Below are 19808 nucleotides of genomic sequence, written 5' to 3'. Positions count from 1 at the left end.
AGGGGATGTGGACAGAAGGGAACCCTACTGCATTGTTGGTAGGAGTGTAATCTTGTTCAACCATTTTGGAAAATAGTATGGAAGTTCCCCAAAAATGATCCACATAGAGCTCCCCTATGACCCAGCAATCCCACTTTTGGGCATTTACCCAAATGATCACAAACAAGACCATACTAAAGCTATCAGCACAACTATGTTCATTGCAGCATTATTTACCATAGCTAAGATATGGAACCAACCCAGATGCCCTTCAGTAGATGAATGGATCAAGAAAATGTAGTAGATTGATAGAGAGAAAGAGAGAGAGAGAGAGATGGATAGATAGATATACAATGGAATTGTGTGCCTCCATCAGAAAGAATGACATTTCCCATTTGTTAGGAAATGGAAAGACTTGGAAAAATTATATTAAATGAAGAAAGTGAGGCCAAAAGAAACATAGGTCCCACGGCTTCCCTTATTTGCAATAACAAGTACATGTCTGGGACAAGTAGAAAAGGTCAAAAACTATATACATATGACCGGATAAGATGAAGTTAAGCAAAGTGAACCACAAGATAGGGACACAAGTGGTTTTTTTCTCTCTTGCTATTGTTTCTAGCATATTTATAAGGTACCCTGTGATTTTTTTTTGTTGCTTTGTATGTCCCTCCCCCATGGTATGAACCCTGTTTTTACTGCATTTGATATTGGTATAATTGGTTAGGGTAAGGGAAAAAACAAAATGTTTAAATAATGATACAGGTTGAACCATTGCAACAATGAGATATACAAGACACTTTGTTGAAAAACAAGCTTTACAAGTTAGGGGAGATATAGGGGTGTGGGAAGGAGAGAGTGTAGTTGTGGAGTTGGGAGGGAAGGGATGGTAAGGGAAAAACAAAGGAGGAGGCAACAACGCTTGATAAAAAAAATGTACTCATTACATTGCTCATTTAACTGTAACCCCTCTTACAGTATTTTCACAATAAAAAAATAAATAATAAAAAACAATGAAACTAATGTTTTTTCACATAGTCTTTATTTGAAAGAAAATAAATTGATTGAAGATGAGAGTGAAGAGGAAGATGACTTATTGAATGAGATCAAATGAAGGGTTCTTTTCTGGACAATAAGAATATGGTAAAAGCACCAAACTTCTCCCTGCTCAACCAAAACATCTTCAAATACCTATCAATGAAAGAGAAAATAAAAAAATAGCATGAGGTTCATACACAAGAATGAAGAGGCCTTATTATTAAGAATCTTAATCCAGACTAACAAGTCTGAAATGATATTAAATTCCAATGAAATCTAAAGGAATATAAGTTTTAAATTTTAAAATAACAGAATATGGTTTTTTATCTAATATATTTGGAGATGCATCTTCTCCTGGACAAGGAGTAAAATGGGACAACACAGAGTTTACCAAGGGTCCAGTTCCGTAGTAATCTCTCTTAGAGTTTGGCACATGTGGTCTACCTCCTTTCAAAATACAAACAGAGCTCGTGCTTTCCCACAGTCTGGGCAATAGACACCAGTGAGGAAGACTTCAGTGAGTTGCCAGGAAATGCATTATAGGAACGAAATATCTTGTTCTCCTGAAGTTCATACATTCTAATGGAATTCTGGACATTTTTCTGCTGCTCAAATGCACAAGGTAAGTTTATCATTGTACAATTCTATTTCTCCATTGTTTTGCTTTGTAGATTGCCTGTGATATATGTTATATACTTAGACACCATAAGATAGTGACCAACATGAATATGGAATGTAACATTTCATAATTAAAGTTACTTGAAATTTGGGTAGCAAAAGGAAATGAAGCCAGAATATAAAATGAACCTGGATATTGAAGCTATCTCAAAATTATAACCTGGGAGTCCTTCACATCAAACTATTTTCACTGCATTTGATTCCAGTGTTCTGTAATTTAGGGAGGGGAAGAGGTAGAGCAGAATGTTTAAATGGGGATGCAGGTTGACCCATTGTGCAATACGATATACAGGACACTATGTTGAAAATGAACTTTACAATGTCGTGGGTGGGAAGGAGTTAGGGAGGTGTGGAAAGAAGGGATGGTGGGGAAAATCAAAGGGGGATGTAACAATGCTCCATAGAAATGCACTCATTACCCTACTCATGTAACTGTAACCCCTCTGTACAGTATCTTTACAATAAAAATATATATTATGTCAAAAAACAAACTGTACAACTTTGGATGGGGTGGGGGGGTGGATAGGGGAAGATGGGAAGGGATGGGAAAGAGAAACGAAGGAGGAGAAAATAATATTTGATAAGAAATGCACTCATTATCTTGCTCATGTAATTGTAACCCCTCTGTACAGTATTTTCACAATTAAAAAAAGAATGTACACATGGAAGCTAACTATTATGAATATAAAGACAGAAAGGTCACAGAGAAAGAAAAACAAAGTTTGTAGACAGAAAGAGAAGAATAGCAGCAGTGTAGACTCACCATTCTTAGTAACAATGATATTTATGTCCTTGGCTATATACATTCAAAGAGAACAATAGAAAGCTATAACTGGAATACATTTTTAAAGAAAAAACATATGAAAAAAAATGCAGACCTGAGTTATGAGCATCATGGTTTGAAACCAGCCTGGTCAGGAAAGACTGTGAGACTCTTATTTTCAATTGACCACTAAAAAAGTCAAAAATGGAGCTATGCTTCAAGTGTTAGAGCACTTGTCTTGAGCAAAAAAAGCTAAGAGATAGTGCTCAGGCCCTGAGTTCAAGCCCCAGTACCAGTACACACACACACACACATACACACACAAACTGATAGTTAACAAGCTACAATTGCTGGCACAAAAAATAAAATTAAATAATAAAAGAAGTAATATTTAACAAACTGCAGCTTGTGGCTCCTTTTAAGTTTACACATTCACTTGACTCCAACACAAGGAATTAGGCAACCATGCGTGAAAAACCTATAGATTTCCCAATGCTCTCTCTCTCTCTGAACCATAGTTTTGAGTAACAATGGGAACTAAGAGTATTCAGGAGACTTATAAAGCACAAATTAGATAAACAAGTCTTACCTATAAGTTTTCACAAAAGATAACAGACTGGTTTTGATGGAGCGGTGTTTTCAGAGGTGTCAGAAATAGAATTATCCACAGTGGTATCTGAAATGAGGAGAAAAGTGTAAGTAAACACATGGTCTCACTTAAGAAATGAAATGTGAAAAAATTACTCACAATGAGATTTAAAAAAACACCAAACTGGAGTATTCAGAGCGGGTACTAGATCAAGGGCAGGAGGGTAGATGAATGAAATGAGAAAGGAGGGCAATTTAATAATATAATTCAGTGCATATTCCACACAATAAAGAGAATTGAGAGAAGGGGTGGGATTAGGAAAAATGGGAAGAAAGAAGAAAGGGGTGACCTAAATTAAGATTCATTATGCCCATATACTCCATCATTCAATGAAAACTCCTTTGTACAACTATCTAAAGATATAAATAAATTTGAGCTATGGACAGTTGGCTCATGCCTGTAATCCTACCTACTAAGGAGGTTGAGATCTGAGAATCGAGGTTCAAACCAGACCTCAGAGGACAACTCCCTGAGAGTCTCATCTCAATTAATCATTGAAAAAGAACAGATGAGGTACTTTACCCCAAGTAGTAGAGTGCTATGTTTGAGCAAAAGGAAATTAGAAACAATAAATAAACAAGTAAATATTTGTATAAAGAATTGAAATGAAACGTGTTTCACAAGAAATACACATTCATTCTTCCCTCAATCCTATCATCAATTTGGTCACATCTTCATTCTACCCACAAACTTTCTAGATTCCCCATCCTACATCCAATAACCTTACTGTAACACTAAAACTTTGGTCATCCCCTCTTTGTAGCATGACACAGAGGAGCAGGCAGGAGCAAAGATCAAATCCACCTGTTTGATTATTCACTGACACAGCTGCACACAAGCAATGAGGAAATCCCAACATCCACAACCTTTGCTGTCAGCTCCAAGAAGGGAAACACTAGTGTCGACCTTCAACACATACACCATTGCTAACAGCAAACCTTCGACCCCTTCTTCTTTTCTTTCTTTTGTTTTTTTTTTTCTTTTTTGGAGCAGGTCCAGGTGCTTGACCCCAGAGCCTGAGCTCTGTCCCTTAGCTTTTGTGCGCATGTCTTACACACTACCACTGGAGCAACAGCTCTGCTTCTAACTTTTGGGTGTTCATTGGAGATAGGAGCCTCACAGAAATTTCCTGCCTGAGCTAGCTTGGAACCTCAATTTTCTGATCTCAGCCTCTTGAGTAGCTAGCATTTTAGGGGTGAGCCATAGGTATTCCTGCTCAAAATATCCTTCTGTAAGATTGTGGTATTATCCTGGCCCCTACATCTTCATTAAACAGCACCTACAAGAATTATCAATTATTTCTTAATTCCAAAAAATGAAAATACCTCTACTCTGAAAGACAAGCCAAATACCCTGTCCTTCTAATATATGAGAATGCACAAACATTCATAAAAACACTCAAGTCATGGTCAAGACTCATGGTTCTGTCTTTAGGTGAAGAATAATGAATCTTATCTACGGAATTAATGTGTCCACAGCTTCCTCTTCAACATATCTTCATAAAAAAAATAGTCTTATCTACATTCAAGATGAACTTGATCATCAGGAATGCAGCTTCCCAGGTTTTTCTTAGAAATCCGCATGAGTTACAATAGTACACAAGCTCACAGGGATAGGAGATGGTGATAGAAAGAAGAAGAATGGAAGAGCAGATTCCTAGTATCTGAGATGTCAGAGGGAGCATCTGGTATCTCAGTTTTTGGAAGACAAAAACAAAATCAAGATGATCATTTTTAGAGGGAAGATAGAAGTACTGAAGATATTCACATAAGGGTATATATACACAATGGAATTCTATGCCTTCATCAGAAAGGATGACATTGCCCCATTTGTTAGGAAATGGAAAGTCTTAGAAAAAATTATATTAACTGAAGTAAGCCAGGCCAAAAGAAACATAGGTACCATGGTTTCCCTTATTTGCAATAACTAGTATATGTCTGAGACAAACAGAAAACGTCAGATAAGTTGATTTTAGGCAAAATGAACCCCAATATAAGGATTCAAATGATTTTTCTTTCATGTGACTGTCTCTAACATATTTATAAGATGATTTCTTTGTTGGTTTGTATGTCCCTCCCCCAAAGTATAACCCCTGATGTTTCTGTATTTGATGTTAGTATAATTTGTAGAGGGAAAGTGAAAAAAATAAATAGTTAAAATAAGGATACATGTGGACCCATTGCAACAATGAGATGTACAAGACATTATGTCAAAAAACGAACTTTGGCCAGGGAGGTGCAGGAATGCGGGAGGGTGCGGGAAGGGGGCGAGGAAGGGGGAGGGGTAGGTAGGGGAAAAAAGAAGAAGGCAATAATTCTTCATAAGAAATGTACCCATTATCGATTGCATAAGGTTGCAGAGCTTCTGCAGGGCAAATGACATAGCTAGCAAGATCAATAGAAAGCCCACGGATTGGGAGAAGATCTTTACTAGCCATACAACGGACAAAGGTCTCATATCTAAAATATACTTGGAACTCAAAAAATTAAACCACCCAACAACAAATCCTCAAAGAAACAACTGCCCAATAAGTAAGTGGGCGAAAGACTTAAAGAGAAGCTTCTCTGAAGAAGAAAGAAGGATGGCCAATAGACACATGAAGAAATGTTCAACATCCCTAGCCATAAAAGAAATGCAAATCAAAACAACATTGAGATATCACCTCACTCCAGTTAGAACGGCAAAAATCAAGAACTCTAACAACAACAGATGCTGGAGGGGATGTGGACAGAAAGGAACCTTACTTCATTGTTGGTGGGAATATAAACTTGTTCAACCACTTTGGAAAGCAGTATGGAGGTTCCTCAAAAGACTTCACATAGAACTCCCCTATGACCCAGCAATCCCACTTTTGGGCATTTACCCAAATGTTTACAAAAAAGACCACACTAAAGCTACCAGCACAACTATGTTTATTGCAGCATTATTTACCATAGCTAAGATATGGAACCAACCCAGATGCCCCTCAGTAGATGAATGGATCAAGAAAATGTGGTATATATACACAATGGAATTCTATGCCTCCATCAAAAAGAATGACATTTCCCCATTAGTTAGGAAATGGAAAGGCTTGGAAAAAATTATATTAAGTGAAGTAAGCCAGGCCCAAAGAAACATAGGTCCCATGGTTTCCCTTATTTGCAATATCTAGTATAGGTATGAGTCAAGCGGAAAAAGTCAGAGAATGTGATGTTAGGAAAACGAACCCTCAAATATGTATTTTAATGTTTTTGTTTCTTTCATGCATGTGTTTCTAACGCATTTATAATATTATTTCTTTGTTGCTTTGTATGTCCCTCCCCCACAGTGTAACCCCTGCTTTCACTATATTTGATGTCAGTATAACATGTGGAGGAGATGGGGACAAACAAGTCGTTTAAGGATTCAGGTGGACCTGTTGCAACAACGAGAAGTACAAAACGTCAGGTCAAAACCAGCTTTACAATGTCGGTGTGTCGGGGGGGAGAGGGGGTATGATTGGGTGGGGGGGCGGGTGGAGGCTGGGAAGGGAGGTGAAGGGTAAACAAAGGAGGAGGCTGCAATGCTTGGTAAGAAATGTATGCATTATCCTGCCCATGTAATTGTAACCCCCCTGTACAGTATCTTCTCAAATAAAATAAAATAAAATTAAAAAAAAAAAAAAAGAAATGTACCTATTATCTTGCCCATGCAATTGTAACCCTTCTGTATGATATTTTCACAATAACAAAAATCACAAAAAATAAATAAAAGGAAATATCATACCAAAAAAAACCAATGAAATGGGAAAAAAAGATATTCATATATGGAAAGCATTTGTCCTAAGTGAACATACAGTATAATGTAGATGCCCACATGAGAGAAATGTGGTCCTCTTTGACTTCCTGAAATAAACCACTGATTACCTTCTCAATCACATTTTACTAACTAGATAGCCCTCAAGAGCCACTTTGACAATGGAGGAGAAAATGCCTGACTGAATTAGATTAATTCTCCTTGGGTAGGGCATTTTAATATGGTAAGTTTATTGGTTATACTATACCCTAAAAGTTACCACTAGAAACCAGGATGGTAGAAACTTGCAGCAATGCAAGGAGTGCCAAGAACCTCATGGTGCTGAGTTGAAGATTAGGAATGACACACAGTAAAATTCCAGTACCAGAAGGCAAGGTACTGACACCAGGACTACGAATACTCACAGTCTGTAGACTGAATGTAGCAATCAGGAATTGGCAGTGAGACACTGGATAGCTAATGCCAGGAAACATGGATGCCCAGTAAGTAGGAAAAAATCAAGAACATAGACAGAACCATTTGACAAGGCCATGACTTTCAGTCCTTCATTCTGATGATGCTGATTTCATTTCTAAGATGTCCTGTTTTAACTATGCTCCAGGTGACAACTCCTCCAGGGCTTTCTTTCTATGTAAACTGGAGCTCCATTACCATGCCTTTTTACAAACTGGAGCTGTCCCAGACCCATCTCCCCAATCTATGAACTGCTCTTTCCAAAGGTAGCCCAATTTATAACCTTATAACTTTTTCAGCCTCATATCTTTTCCACAGGAATCATCGGGACAGGAAGGAAACAATTTTGAGTGTTGGCTCTTACGAATTTTTCAGACTTTCATGGTGCTCAGTCAGGCAAAAGATGCAGTTAAATTGTTAAGGTAGAGTTCTGTTGTAATATAGCATCTCAATCCAATACTGGTGCGGGTTCCTAGCTAAATATTAACACTCATTAGTAGTTTGTTACTTTTAAAAAAAGAAGCCAGTCAGAGAAACCCTCTATCTATCTATCTATCTATCTATCTATCTATCTATCTATCTATCTATCTATCTATCTATCTATCTATCTATCTATCTATCTATCTATCTATCTATCTATCTATCTATCTATCTAAATACCACTACTTTCTCCACCTAACCCACCAATAATTATGGCAAATGCTTTAAGTGGGAATTGTTAATAAAAAGAGTAAACAATTTTCAGTGTTATTTCAAGATGATGACAGAGTCCTTCCAATGTGGGTTTGGCAAAATAGACATCATTTAAAAAAATTTTTTTATTGTAAAGATACTATACAGAGTGTTGCAGTTACATGAGCAAGGAAATGAGTTCACTTCCTATTGAGCATTGTTACCCCCTCCATTGTTTTCCCCTACCATCCCTTCCCTCCCTACCTTCCCTGAGGTTCTTTTTTTTTTTAATTTGTGATTAAGTGATTACATAATTTCCCAAATTTCACAGTATTGTGGAATAATGATGCTCATTTAAACTCACAAGTTCATTCTAACTTTCCTGGAGCAAATTTTCTATCACAGTCTATAACATATAACGGTGTACACACATACACCATACATATGATCAGCAGCATGGGAATATTTAGTAGTGGTTCCACCAGATTAGTGGGAGTTCTTTGTTTCTGAAGTCTTGTTAATTTTGTCGTATCACCTAACATTTTGGATTTAGCATCCACTTATCAAGGAGACCATGTACTGTTTGTCTCTTTGCTCTTGGCTTACCTCGCTCAACATGATTCCTTCTAGCTCCATCCATTTCCCTGCAAATGCCATTATTTTGTCATTTCTAATGGCTGCATAATATTCCATTGTGTATAGATACCACAATTTTTGGATCCATTCATCTGTGGTGGGGCATCTGGGTTGTTTCCATATCCTAGCTATTGTGAACAGTGCTGCAATAAACATGGAGGTGCACGTGTCCTTATATATTGGTTCCTGTTTTCAGGGTAGATGCCTAGAAGTGGGATGACTGGGTCATAAGGGAGGTCAATCTTTAGCTTTCTAAGGACCCTCCAGACTGCTTTCCAAAGTGGTTGTATAAGTGTACATTCCCACCAGCAGTGTAATAGGGTTCCTCTTTCTCCACATCCCCTCCAGCATTTGTCGTTGGCTGATTTGTGGATGTGGGACATTCTGACTGGGGTAAGGTGGTATCTCAGGGTTGTCTTTATTTGTATTTCCTTCACCATTTGATGATGAACATTTCTTCATGTGTTTCTTTGTCATTTTTATTTCTTCATCTGAGAAGTCCCTCTTTAGTTCCCTTGCCTATTGAGTAATTGGTTTGTTAGGTTTAGGAGGGAGTAGTTTCTTGAGTTCCCTGTATATACTGGATGTTAGTTAACCCCTTATCGGATATATTGCTGGTAAATATTTTTTCCCAATTAGTTGGTTGTCTTTCTAGCTTGGTTGCGATAGATTTAGCTGTGCAGAAGCTTTTTATTTTCAGGTAGTCCCATTTGTCGAGTCTCTCTCCAATTTGTTGGGACTCTGTTTAGGAAGTTCCTTCTTGTGCCTATTAGTTAAGTGTCTCTCCTACTCTGTCCTGCAGTAGTTTCAGAGATTCAGGTTTAATGTTAAGGTCTTTAATCATTTTGAGTTGATGTTGGTGCATGGTGATATGCTGGGGTCCACTTTTAGTTTTCTGCATGTGGCCGCCCAGTTTTCCCAGCACCAGTGGTTGAAGAGGCTGTGTTTCTTCCATTGTATGTCTTTGGCTCCTTTGTCGAATATCAGCTGGCTGTAGGTCTATGGATTTATTTCTGGATCTTCTATTCTGTTCCATTGGTCTTCAGGTCTGTTTTTGTGCAGTACCATGCTGTCTTTGTTATTATAGCTCTGTAGTAGAGTTTGAAGTTCGGCATGGATATCCCTGCCATGTTGTCTTTATTCCCGAGAATTGTTTTGGCTATTCTAGGTCTTTTGTTGTTCCATATGAATTTTTGGACTGCTTTCTGTATTTCAGTGATGTATGTCATTGGATTTTAATAGGAATTGCATTGAATTTGTATATTAATTTTTGCAGTATTACCATCTTCACTATATTAAATTAGCCTATCCAAGAGCATGATTCCTTCTAGCTCCATCCATTTCCCTGCAAATGCCATTATTTTGTCATTTCTAATGGCTGCATAATATTCCATTGTGTATAGATACCACAATTTTTGGATCCATTCATCTGTGGTGGGGCATCTAGTTTGCTTCCATATCCTAGCTATTGTGAACAGTGCTGCAATAACCATGGAGGTGCATGTGTCCTTGTATCCTGGTTCCTGTTGTTCAGGGTAGATGCCTAGAAGTGGTATGACTGGGTCGTAAGGGAGGTCAATCTTTAGCTTTCTAAGGACCCTCCAGACTGCTTTCCAAAGTGGTTGTATAAGTGTACATTCCCACCAGCAGTGTAATAGGGTTCCTCTTTCTCCACATCCCCTCCAGCATTTGTCGTTGGCTGATTTGTGGATGTGGGACATTCTGACTGGGGTAAGGTGGTATCTCAGGGTTGTCTTTATTTGCATTTCCTTCACCACCAGGGATGATGAACATTTCCTCATGTGTTTCTTTGCCATTTTTATTTCTTTTTTTTTTTTTTTTAATTTTATTTTATTTTATTTGAGAACATACTGTACAGAGGGGTTACAATTACATGGGCAGGATAATGCATACATTTCTTACCATGCATTGCAGCCTCCTCCTTTGTTTACCCTTCACCTCCCTTCCCAGCCTCCCCCCTCCCTCCCACCCAATCATACCCTCCCACCCCCCCCCCCCCACCGACATTGTAAAGCTGGTTTTGACATGACATTTTGTACTTCTCATTGTTGCAACAGGTCCACCTGAATCCTTAAACGACTTGTTTGTCCCCATATCCTCCACATGTTATACTGACATCAAATATAGTGAAAGCGGGGGTTACACTGTGGGGGAGGGACATGCAAAGCAACAAAGAAATAATCTTATAAATGCGTTAGAAATACATGCATGAAAGAGACAAAAACATTAAAATACATATTTGAGGTTTCATTTTCCTAACATCACATTATCTGACTTTTTCCGCTTGACTCATACCTATACTAGATATTGCAAATAAGGGAAACCATGGGACCTATGTTTCTTTGGGCCTGGCTTACTTCACTTAATATAATTTTTTCCAAGCCTTTCCATTTCCTAACAAATGGGGAAATGTCATTCTTTCTGATGGAGGCATAGAATTCCATTGTGTATATATACCACATCTTCTTGATCCATTCATCTACTGAGGGGCATCTGGGTTGGTTCCATGTCTTAGCTATGGTAAATAATGCTGCAATAAACATAGTTGTGCTGGTAGCTTTAGTGTGGCCTTGTTTGTGATCATTTGGGTAAATGCCCAAAAGTGGGATTGCTGGGTCATTGGGGAGCTCTATGTGGAGTCTTCTGAGGAACCTCCATACTGCTTTCCAAAGTGGTTGAACAAGTTTACATTCCCACCAACAATGAAGTAAGGTTCCTTTCTGTCCACATCTCCTCCAGCATCTGTTGTTGTTAGAGTTCTTGATTTTTGCTGTTCTAACTGGAGTGAGGTGATATCTCAATGTTGTTTTGATTTGCATTTCTTTTATGGCTAGGGATGTTGAACATTTCTTCATGTGTCTATTGGCCATCCTTCTTTCTTCTTCAGAGAAGCTTCTCTTTAAGTCTTTCGCCCACTTACTTATTGGGCAGTTGTTTCTTTGAGGATTTGTTGTTGGGTGGTTTAATTTTTTGAGTTCCAAGTATATTTTAGATATGAGACCCTTGTCCGTTGTATGGCTAGTAAAGATTTTCTCCCAGTCCGTGGGCTTTCTATTGATCTTGCTAGCTATGTCATTTGCCCTGCAGAAGCTCTGCAACCTTATGCAATCCCATTTGTCCAGCCTTTCTTTGATTTGTTGTGTTTCCGGGTCTCTATTCAGAAAATTTCGGCCTGAGCCAAGGAGACCCAGGGTTTCTCCTATTCCATCCTGTAATGTTTTCAGAGTGTCTGCTTTGAGTTCAAGGTCTTTGATCCATTTGGAGTTGATTCTGGTGCAGGGTGATATATAAGGATCTAGCTTTAGTTTTCTACATGTAGTTAACCAGTTTTGCCAGCACCATTTACTGAAGAGGCTGTCTGTCTTCCATTCTATTGTTTTAGCTCCCTTATCGAAGATTAGATGGCTATAGGTCTGTAGGTTCATTTCTGGGTTTTCAATTCTATTCCATTGGTCCTGAGGTCTGTTCTTATGCCAATACCAAGCTGTTTTGATTACTATGGCTTTATAGTAGAGTTTGAAATTTGGTATTGATATTCCTCCAGCCGTGTTCTTTCCGTTGAGGAGCGTTTTTGCTATTCGGGGTCTTTTATTGTTTCATATGAATTTTTGGATTGCCTCTTCTATTTCCTTGAAGAATGAGGGTGGAATTTTGATAGGTATTGCGTTGAATTTATAGATAGCCTTGGGAAGTATTGCCATTTTCACGATGTTAATCTTTCCAATCCAGGAGCATGGGAGGTTTTGCCATTTTTTAAGTTCTGTGTTGATTTCCTTTTTCAAGATTTTAAAGTTTTCATCATAGAGGTCCTTCACTTCTTTAGTTAAGTTAATTCCTAGGTATTTTATTTTTTGTGGGGCTATTACAAATGGAGTTGCTTTCCTAACTTCAGCCACACTTTTCTCATTGTTGGCATACAGAAAAGCCATTGATTTTTGGGGGTTACTTTTATAACCTGCTACTTTGCCAAAGTTTTGAATCAGCTTGAGTAATTTGGGAGTGGAGTCTATGGGATTCTTTAAATACAAGATCATGTCATCTGCAAAGAGGGAGAGTTTTATTTCTTCTTTCCCTATTTGGATCCCCTTTATGTCTGCATCTTGTCTTATTGCTGTAGCTAGGCATTCTAATACTAGATTGAAGAGAAGTGGAGAGTGGGCATCCTTGTCTTGTCCCTGAGTTAAGAGGAAATGGCTTTAGTTTTTCACCATTGAGTATAATGCTGGCTGTAGGTTTGTCATATACAGCCTTTATTGTATTGAGGAATGTTCCATGGATTCCTAATTTTTCCAAAACCTTCATCATAAAGGGGTGTTGGATCTTGTCGAATGCTTTTTCTGCGTCTATTGAGATAACCATGTGGTTCTTATTCTTGCTCCTGTTGATGTGATGAATAATATTAATTGATTTGCGTATATTGAACCAGCTTTGCATCCCTGAAATGAATCCTGTTTGATCGTGGTGTATGATTTTTTGGATGAATTGTTGAAGTCGGTTGGCCAAAATTTTGTTGAGAAGTTTTGCATCAATGTTCATCAAAGAAATGGGTCTATAGTTCTCTTTCTTTGATGAGTCCCTGCCTGGTTTTGGAATGAGGGTTATGATGGCTTCATAGAATGTGTTCGGTAGTGAGCTTTCTCTTTCAATTTCATTGAAGAGTTGGAGGAGAATTGGTGTGAGCTCTGCTTTGAAGGCCTTGTAAAATTCCGCTGTGAAACCATCTGGTCCTGGACTTTTCTTAGCTGGGGGGTCTCTTATTGCTGTTTCTATTTCAATGCTTGATATGGGCCTGTTAAGATAGTTTGCCTCATCTTGGTTTAGTTTTGGCATGTCAATATTTGCTAGGAAGAGGTCCATTTCTGTCAAGTTCTCAAACTTATTAGCATAAAGTTTTGAGAAGTATTCCCTTATAATGTTCTGAATCTTGCTTGTTTCTGTGGTGATGTTTCCATTCTCATCTCTGAGTTTATTGATTTGGGTGTGTTCTCTTCTTTTTCTGATAAGATTTGCTAAGGGTCAATTTTGTTAAGTTTTTCGAAGAACCAACTCTTTGTTTTGTTGATTCTTTCTATAGTTTTTTTGGATTCTAATTCATTTAATTCTGATTTAATTTTGATTATTTCTTTCCGTCTACTGGATTGGGGTTTATCTTGCTGCTCTTTTTCAAGGAGGTTTAGATGTGTCATTAAATTGTTGGTTTCAGATCTCTCCAATTTGTTGATGTAGGAGCTCAGAGCTATAAACTTGCCTCTGAGTACTGCCTTTGCTGTGTCCCAGAGGAGCTGGTATTTTGTGTGTTCATTTTTGTTGAATAGCATGAACATTTGAATTTCCTTTCTAATCTCTTCCATGACCCACTCATGATTCAGCAGTGTGTTGTTCAGCCTCCATGTGATACCGGACTTTCTTTGGTGGCTTTTGGTGTTGAGTTCTAACTTTATTCCCTTGTGGTCAGAGAGAATGCAAGGTATAACTTCAATGTTTCTGAATTTAGACAAGTTTGCTTTGTGGCCTAAAATGTGGTCTATTTTAGAAAACGTTCCATGTGCTGCTGAGAAAAACGTGTATTCTGATGCTGCTGGGTGAAATGTTCGGTAAATGTCTGTTAAGTCAAGTTGATCTATGCAGCTGTTTAGATCTGCGGTTTCTCTGTTGAGTTTTTGCCGAGTTGATCTATCTAGTGGGGAGAGTGGTGTGTTAAAATCCCCAACAATTAATGTCTTTGGATCTATATGGGATTTGAGGGAGAGTAGTGTTTCTTTGATAAATTTGGGTGCTCCATTGTTTGGCGAATAGGTATTTAGAATGGTAATATCCTCCTGAAGGAGAGATCCTTTAATTAGTATGTAGCGACCTTCTTTATCTCTTTTCACGAATTTTAATTTGAAGTCTATTTTATCTGATATTAGGATTGCAATTCCCGCCTGTTTATGCGGTCCGTTTGCTTGGTAGATTTTGTTCCAGCCTTTAACATTGAAAATGTGTTTGTTTTTACGGGCAAGATGTGACTCCTGCAAGCAGCAGATAGAAGGGTCTTGTTTTTTAATCCAACTAGACAGTCTATGTCGCTTAATTGGAGAGTTCAGTCCGTTAACATTAAGAGATAGGACTGAGAGGTATTTGGGAGTTCCTGCCATGTTATCTACCTTCTTGGGGGCTGCGAAAACTGGGTTCTTCCTATGGTTCTTGGATTCTCAGTTTGGGTGCAGTTTCTTGGCCTTTATTGCGGTCTTGTTGGTTTTCTATGTGTAGGACATCTTTAAGGATCTTTTGTAGGGCTGGTTTGGTGGAGATGTATTGTTTCAATTTTTCTTTGCTATGGAAGGTTTTTATTTGGCCTTCAGTTATGAAGGAGAGTTTAGCTGGGTACAGTATTCTTGGTTGATAGTTGTTTGTTTTTAGGGCATGGCATACATCATTCCAGGCTCTTCTTGCTTTGATTGTCTCTGCTGAGAAATCTGAGGTGATTCTAATTGGTTTCCCTTTATAAGTGATTACCCTTTTCTCTCTGACAGCTTTAAGGATCTTTTCCTTGTTCTGAGTTGATCCTGTGTGGATTATAATGTGACGGTGGGATGTCCTATTCTGGTCTGGTCTATTTGGGGTTCTAAAGGCTTCTTGTATCTGGACAGGCCTATCTTTTTGCATGTTTGGGAAGTTCTCTGCTAGGATCCTGTTAAACAGATTTCCTAGACCATTAACTTCTGTTTCTAGGTGCTCCTCTACACCCATTATCCTTAGATTAGGCCTTCTGATGGTGTCTTCCAGGTGTTGGATAGATCTATCATATTTCTTGGACTTGTCTTGGATGGTTGTATGTTCTTTCTCTATAATATCTAGGCTGTCTTCAATCCCTGAGATTCGATCTTCTGCATGGTCTAACCTGCTGTCAAGACTCTCTACTTTGTTTTTTATCTCTTTTCCTTCTAGTTGGTCAGCTTTGATGGCTTCAAGTTCTTTGTTGAAGCTCTGTTTTAGGTCTTGTATGAATTTCTTTACTTCCTTAATTTGGTGTTCAGTGTTTGTCCTCAAATCACTTAGTTGATTGGTTATGGTTTCTTTGGGCTCCCATTCCTTCTGTTGGGTTCCATTCAGCATTCCCTTTGTGGTCTCCCTGACTTCCTTCAGCTCTTTGTTAATGGATTCCATGAATGCCTTTAGTGATCTTTGTGTGTTCTCTACCTGGTCTCTCAATTCCTGTATTACTCTTTGATTAGCTTCCTCCCGTTCGTGGGATTCCTGCAGATCTCTTTGAGTGTTCTCAGCCTGCTCACGCCATTCCTCCCTTTCTCTTTGAGTATTCTCAAGTTGTTCACGCAAATCCTGTATCAGTTTTTGAGTAGCTTCCTCACGCTTATGATATTCCTGTATAAACTTCTGGGATGCCTCCTCTCTCTCCCTATCACGCTCATACAGAGTCCTTTGTACGTTGTCAAACTTTTCATTTATCATGTTTGCCAGCAGTGTTTGTAGAGCTGTTTGGGAACTCTCCTCTGGATTATTCATTATCTGTTCTAACCCCTGATTATCAGGATTGGGAATTGAGATACCCGAATTTGCCATTTTTCTTGTGTTTTTCCGGCTTACTCTGCCCATTTGAGATGAAGATAGCACCAGTTTTGTGCTAGAACACTATCTTAAGGCAACCATCAACCAAAGTTTGCATTTGTACAGTCAATAGTCTACAGATACAATCTAGTTCAACAGATACATCTATTCGACATCAAACAACTATATGTTAAAGGACTTCGAACCGCAGAGAAGAATTTCGAAGACCAGAAATTATTAGGGTTAGGGAGAGATGTGAGTAAAAAATAGGAATAGATTGGTGTGGGGAGGCACAGGGAGAGTTAACTATGTCCTAATCACAATGCAGGAAATAGGTTGGGTAGGATGTAAGTAGAGAGAGAGAGAAAAAGAAGAAAGGGAAAGGGGAATGACAAGAGACTAGAAAATAAAATAGTAACGTAAAAATTAATGTTATTTTAGAGATTAAAAGACCATCTATTTATAGAGGAATATGAATATGTTGAGAGAAAGGGAGGGACATAGAGGAGATGAGAAAAACTTTAAAAAAATGCTTAAAATATTATATAGGTATAAAGAGGTAGTACTGCTATTAATGAATTTAAGTCTCAGAGGTTTTGAATTGAGTAATAATTTTGTGGATTAAGTGTGTACACAATGGGGGATAGGGTCTACTGGTTAACTACGGGTTTATCTGAGGATATGCAGGACAAGAGTTAAGTCACATACAGATGAACAAAGAGGAAAAGATGGAAAGGATAGGAAAATGAGAAGAAAAGATCAGAAGTTCAGTAGAGCTAGAAAAAAAAACAAAAAGATATTTAAGAATGAAAGAAAAAGAGAAAGAAGACAAGAAAAGAAAAGAAAACACACATTCACGTATTCCTAAAATAAAAATTATAAGAGGAGAAAAAAAAAAGTTAATGGGAAACAATTATTTTTTCAGAAGAGGCAAAAATTAAAGATTAATAAAAGTTTTAGAAAAGCAAAAAAAATTTTATATATATATAAGGTAACAAAAAATGAAAAAAAAAACAAAACAAGGAAAAGAAAAAAAAAGAAAAGAAGAAGAAAAAAAAAAGTTCTTTGATTTTTGTTTTTTTTTTTTTTTTGGGAGGGGTGGGAAGAGTCCTGTATCTCCCTTTTGTCTGTAACCAGAGTCTGGTTGGAGTCTCTGGTCAGCTTGAGGTCCTGTGGCTTGATTGGTTTCTTAAGTCAGTTTGTTGGAACAAGCAGAAAAATGCTCTGCTTTACCCAAGTTTTTGAGATCCCCCTCCCAGGTTAGTTTACTGGGAGGGTGATCTGCTTTGAGAATCACAAAAGAGGGGGATGCAGTGATGAGGCTATGTTCTGGGTAGAGTTGAGGCCTTTCAAAGAACAGTAGCTTTTCCCTGGGGCTATTTTGTGAAAAAAAACTCACAGCACCCAGCCTGGAGCCATTCTCAGGGTTTCTGTTTTTCAATTGATTGTGGTGGCTGCTAGAGGGAGGGGCAGCCTCTGGCTCTGTTTACCTGGTGAGGAGAGCCACTCCAATGGCTGGCGCCTGAGCTGGGTGACTTTTCCCTGGATGGAACTGAGTCTGTGAGGTCACTTCGCCGTTTAGTTCTTGTGACCTGCTAAATGACTCGTTTTATTCCAAGGCCTGAGCTGGAGCTAGCCGCTCCTCCGAGCTTTGTCGGTATCCAAGATGGAGATCACCGGTGCTGGGGGGGAGGGCTGGCCTTCCCTCCTCTGCTCCCAGAGGAGTGAGGAAGTGGGGCTTCTACTCACGCGGAGTCTTGGATCCCGGGTCGTCTCTGGTCTGCAAAGTGCAGGATGAAGTTGTCCGCTCCTTGTCGGTTCTTGCTGGTGTTGAGTAGAATCCGCTTGTCCGCTGCGTCTGGCTCCTTCGTCCCGGACTGGGTCTCAGGTATGCCTCTCGGCGGTGGTCGCCGCTGCGACCCTGCCGCCGCAGCGGCAGCTGCTCAGATGTGTCTGCTTGGCTTCCCCTCTCTTGACTAACTCTCTGTCCTGTGATGGCACACTTGGTGTGATTCTCTGGCTTGGGACTGTTCACTGGAACTCTGAAACTGTTTTCTATGCAAGAGCTTGTTCAGATTCCAGCTTCTCCTCCGCCATCTTCCCGGAACTCCATTTTTATTTCTTCATTTGAGAAGTCCCTCTTTAGTTCCCTTGCCCATTTAGTAATTGGTTTGTTAGGTTTGGGAGGGATTAGTTTCTTGAGTTCCCTGTATATACAGGATGTTAACCCCTTGTCTGATATATTGCTGGTAAATATTTTTTCCCAATTAGTTGGTTGTCTTTCTAGCTTAGTTGCGATAGATTTAGCTGTGCAGAAGCTTTTTATTTTCAGGTAGTCCCATTTGTCGAGTCTCTCTCCAACTTGTTGTGACCCTGGGACTCTGTTCAGGAAGTTCCTTCCTGTGCCTATTAGTTCAAGTGTCTCTCCTACTCTGTCCTGCAGTAGTTTCAGAGATTCAGGTTTAATGTTAAGGTCTTTAATCCATTTTGAGTTGATGTTGGTGCGTGGTGATAGGCTGGGGTCCACTTTTAGTTTTCTGCATGTGGCTGCCCAGTTTTCCCAGCACCAGCGGTTGAAGAGGCTGTGTTTCTTCCATTGTATGTCTTTGGCTCCTTTGTCGAATATCAGCTGGCTGTAGGCCTGTGGATTTATATCTGGATCTTCTATTCTGTTCCATTGGTCTTCGGGTCTGTTTTTGTTCCAGTACCATGCTGTCTTTGTGATTATAGCTCTGTAGTAGAGTTTGAAGTTCGTCATGGATAGCCCTCCCATATTGTCTTTATCCCCTAGAATTGTTTTGGCTATTCTAGGTCTTTTGTTGTTCCATATAAATTTTTGGACTGTTTTCTGTATTTCAGTGATGTACGTCATTGGGATTTTAATAGGAATTGCATTGAATTTGTATATTAGTTTTGGAAGTATCACCATCTTTACTATATTAAGTCGGCCTATCCAGGAGCATGGGAGGTCTTTCCATTTCCTAGTGTCTTCTGCAATTTCTTTCTTTAACTTTTTATAGTTCTCATTAAATAGTTCTTTTACATCTTTGGTTAGGTTAATTCCTAAATATTTTATTTTTTGGGAGGTTATTGTGAATGGGGTTGCTCCCTTTATTTCCCTCTCTTCCTGTGCGTTATCAGTGTATAGGAAGGCAACTGATTTTTGTGGGTTTATTTTGTATCCTGCTATTTTGCCGAAATGACTTATGATTTCTAAAAGTTTGGGGATGGAGTTTTTGGGATCGTGGAGGTATAGTATCATGTCGTCTGCAAAAAGGGATAGTTTCACTTCTTCTTTCCCTATGCGGATCCCTTTAATGTCTTTTTCTTGCCTTATTGCCCTGGCTAAGGGTTCTAGGACTATGTTGAAGAGGAGTGGAGACAGTGGACATCCTTGCCTTGTTCCTGTTTTTAGGAGGATTGGTTGTAGCTTTTCCCCATTAAGTATAATATTGGCTATTGGTCTGTCATAAATGGCTTTTATTGTTTTTAGAAATGTTCCTTCTATTCCTATTTTCTCCAGAGCTTTTAGTATGAATGAATGTTGAATTTTATCAAAGGCCTTTTCTGCATCTGTGGCGATAATCATGTGATTCT

Source organism: Dipodomys spectabilis, unplaced genomic scaffold (assembly GCF_019054845.1).
Source record: "Dipodomys spectabilis isolate Male_0828 unplaced genomic scaffold, ASM1905484v1 ptg000234l, whole genome shotgun sequence".
Classification (NCBI taxonomy): Eukaryota; Metazoa; Chordata; class Mammalia; order Rodentia; family Heteromyidae; genus Dipodomys; species Dipodomys spectabilis.
The sequence above is the reverse complement of the archived record's forward strand: the minus strand, read 5'-3'. Positions refer to the sequence as shown.